This window comes from Manis pentadactyla, chromosome 3 (assembly GCF_030020395.1).
Source record: "Manis pentadactyla isolate mManPen7 chromosome 3, mManPen7.hap1, whole genome shotgun sequence".
NCBI classification, from domain to species: domain Eukaryota; kingdom Metazoa; phylum Chordata; class Mammalia; order Pholidota; family Manidae; genus Manis; species Manis pentadactyla.
The window spans coordinates 55,038,300-55,042,657 of NC_080021.1; positions in this window are offsets into that span (position 1 = coordinate 55,038,300).

A 4,358-nucleotide genomic window follows, 5' to 3' on the forward strand; every position below is an offset into this window, starting at 1 on the left:
TGTAGAAATATATTTAGTTACTGTTTAAATAAACGAAATTTGAAAGCTATAAAGATTGTTTTATGACACATTTTTTTAACATTACAGATAAAAATTGCTTGACATCTGATTGGCTTTAGGAGCTCATGTAAAATCAAAGGATGGATATGTTGGCCAAAGATTGTATTGCTTTCTATCTAAAAGATAGCAGGAAATTTAGAGCACATTTTCAGGGTCAAATAAAAATTTTGTGCCATACTCCTTCCACACATTAATTGCAGAAGCCCTATCTCCTTGGATAATGTTTTTATTAAAGTATCATTGATATACAATCTTATATTGGTTTCAAGTATACAACACAGTGGTTCAGCAGTTACCCATATTATTAAATCCTCACCCCCTCTAACATGGTTACTATCTGTTAACATAAAGAAATGTTACATAATCAATGGCTGTCTTCTCCAATGCTGTACTATTATCCCCATGGCCAACTTATATGATTGAGAATTTTTGTGCCCCTTTATCTCCCTCAGCCTCCCCACCCATGTACCCCAAACCCTTCACCATGGTAAACACAAGTCACTTTGAAGTGTCTATTAGTCTACTGCTGTTTTGTTCATTTTGCTTTGTTTTTAAACTCCACGAATAAGTGAAATCATATGGTATTGTCTTCTCTGCTTGGCTTATTTCACTGAGCATAGTACCCTCTATATCCATCCATGTTGTTGCAAATGCTAAGATTTCTTTTTCCTTATGGCTGGATAATACTCTATTGTGTATAGACACTGCATCTTCCTTACCCACTCATCTATTGATGGACACTTAGTCACAGCTCCTGTGTAGTTACAGCCATTTAGATCATAACTCATAGGGTTCATATCAATTTTCTAGGGCAAGGGTTATTAATTTTTGTTAGTAAATTATCTAATGAAATATACACCATTTTGCATCTATTTATTTCCTGGCAGAACACTTCATTTCATTTTCTAAATTATCAGTGATTCTAATACAGCTCAAGAATGAGTTTATTTTGGCACAGGTATATATTTGGGGAGTGGTGTTGGAATTTGGTTTCTCCAGGATAGGAGGATCTAAATTTACCTAGCAAGTAAGGAAAACTAGTGATCAAGTATGGATAAGATATAGAGTTGCTCAATTCAGTTAAAATTGAAATGTATCCTTTGGTGTGACTTGAACATTAAAATTTGATTCCACATTTTGTATTCTCTTTCAAATATCACATGTATAAGTCTTATAGAAAAAATTAAGTCAAGATAATTATAAAAATATTTACATTTATTCAATTTAGGGATGATTTTTAAAAATATCTTTTAACTAGGAGGATTTTTGAAAAAGGAATTATAATGTATAATTTTCTCTCATATTGTAAATAAGTTGTTATATTTAACTTTATTATTTTCCCGTATTAAATACAGTCATCTACTGCTTGTTGGTTAAATGATATCTCAAACATTTTTAAAAGATGCTTGGAAAAACCAACACATACTAATTATTTCTAACAAAGAAACTCCTCATTTGATATTGTTCATAATACTTTCATAACAGCTATTTAATATAGGTTTGTTGATAGTGATAGACATCAAATAATTTTTAATTATTTGTATTGCTGGATTAAAGTTCAATGAACAGTATTATTTAAGACAGAATAAATTGAAGAAACATATTGATTTTAATAGTTTAGAGGCAATTTTAAGCTATTTCTAGTATTTAATATAAATCCAAATATAAATCCAAATTCCAAAATTTAGCTCACATATGGGTTCCCAAAATTTAATTGAATCTTTTGCTCACTATTATCAGTCTGGGTCTATGCTAAATAGAAGTTAGAATACAGAAAATTTTACAATAGTTTCTATTAAAACATTTTGGCTGAGATTAAAAAGGAGACAGTTATAATTTCAATGTATAACTTGAAAGCTCAAATTTTTTCATAGTTTTTAATCAAAAGAGTTTTCAATAAATTTTAAAATTCATTTGGGACTCTTTCAAACTTCATTTTTGTAAAGAAGCATGTCATTATTCTTTTATCCAAACTTATGAAGTCATCCATTCTGGAAAGTATCTCAACTTTTAATAAAGGGTAAAAAGGAAAGCTAGAAATTTGGAGACACACAATATTCTTTCTAAAAAAAATTATCAAACAAATATCTTGGGCAACTTCTTTGGAGCCAGGATGGGATTTGCTTATTATTTTCACATTAGACAGTATTTTCTCTTTGTCATGCAACAGTAAGACCAGAAGTTTCCACATTTACTCTTAAAAGAATTTCAGGCTATATTAAAACACATGTTATTTCACTAAAGTTGATGGTTATCATTACTCAAGGTGTAGACATTTTCACCGCTGAAGTCTTCATTAGTCAAATTAATACCTTTGTAACCCCCTATATATGTGTACAGGATCTTTAGACTTTATGATGATCCAACTGTCAGTAAGAAGCTTATAGAAATTACTCAGTACTCAACTTACAACAACACATTTTAGTGTAAAGGCAGACACATTATTGTCCATCATTTAGATAAAGATCGATGTAACTATGAAATACAACTGAAACAATTACACTTTTAAAATATGATTCTGCTTGAATTCATTAAATATTCTGTTTCTTTATCATGTGCTATTTAACTACATGCATTGATATTGGGATGACCTCATTAATTATAGTGACAGTGTAATGGCTAGGGTTGTATTACACTATTATTCTGGCTATGGAGGACAGCTAGTATGTCATTTCTGATCCTTTTAACACTGAGTATTAGAATAACATAAGGATTAAAAGCTGAATTACTAGTATAATGTCACACTTTTCTATTTAAATCCTTTTGATCTGAAGAAATGTTTGGATCTACAAAGTTTTTGTACAGTAATCTACTTGGGATGAAGAAACCACTGAATATGAATCATTCCTCCTCATGTGACAGGGAATACGATGTATCTATTTAAGCTTTAAAGTAGAAGTGACCATCCATTCCTTCTGTGGGAAAAAATTAATTTTCTCTGCATATATATAAAAGATGGTTTCCAAATGTAGATATGCAGCAGACTAACATATTTAACCAGGTTGGAGAATTATGTTGTTATGGCCTAAATCTCCCTGAACTGTGAGAATATAATTGTAATAATCATATTCAGCTACCTGTTCTATAAAATGTTTGCAAACAGAGAAATAGACAAATGGTTTTAACAGTTAGACAAATGATGTATAATTGTTTTAATTTTTATTAAAAGCATAGTATTTCTCTGCTTTTCTTATTTTTAAAAATAGAAAAACTCATAATTGTTGATGCATTCCTTATAAAATATGTTATGAACACTAATGGGCTACTTTTCAAACAGCAAATATTTATGAAATCTTAGATTTGTTTGAAATGTAAACTCACAGACTTTTATGAGCCCATAGGTAGCAAGTAGAGAGTTAAAGATAGTGGTTATTTCTTGTGAAATGTCATAGTACGTTGATTTTCTAAATTCTCAAAACATCTGGAAAGTTAAGCAGGAAGAAATAAATTGTTCCATTTACACTTCTAGTAAGTATAATTCAAACCTAGATCTGACTGGCTTAAGGTGTGAGCAGTTATCATAATACTTGGAGCACAATAAGCCCTAGATAAATGACCAGAGTCTTTGTTCTTTCCTATCTGTAAGAATATAGTAATTTATCCTCCATTTGCCCCATGATCCCAAGCACATAAGCCGGTGAGAATTATGCCGGGGCTTGCCTGGGGCTTGACTGGGCTTCCCCCGCCTTATCTCTAAACATCTCGACCCTCCCCCAAAGCAACAGGCCGAGCAGATCCGCCACAATAAAAGGCACCACGCTGCTGCCCCCTTCTCTCTCTCTCTCTGTCTCTCTGCTGCCCTCTCTCTCTCTTTGTCTCTGTCTCTCTGTCCCCCTGCTCTCCCTGCTCTCTCTCTCTCCCCCCAACCCCCTCTGGGGCAGCCACTCTCTCTTTCAGATAATAAGTCTCTTGCGTGGGCCCCTGGCTCCTGAGTCATTCTGGGTAAGGAGGGTCGCAGCGAAATACAGGTCTTCCACTAACCTGGGCTTGGGCTGTGTGTCCAGGTATTGTTCATGTGGTCTTTGGACTTGTGCATCTTCATGGATAATGTAGTTAGAGGAGATTACTGGTGACTGAAATCACAAGTACTTAAAAACAATCCATGAGGTAAAACCTGGATGATTATTGAAACAGAACTTGGCAGCTGGTATGAAATTGCCCAGACATTTTTGTGGCCAGTTTTCACTGAAGACTGGGGTCTGCTACAGCAGCAATCGCAAGGTACAGAGTAAATGGTTTATCTTGACAAAGCAATAATTTTCCCCCTACAGTTAAATCCCAGTCTTTGTTTTGTTTTG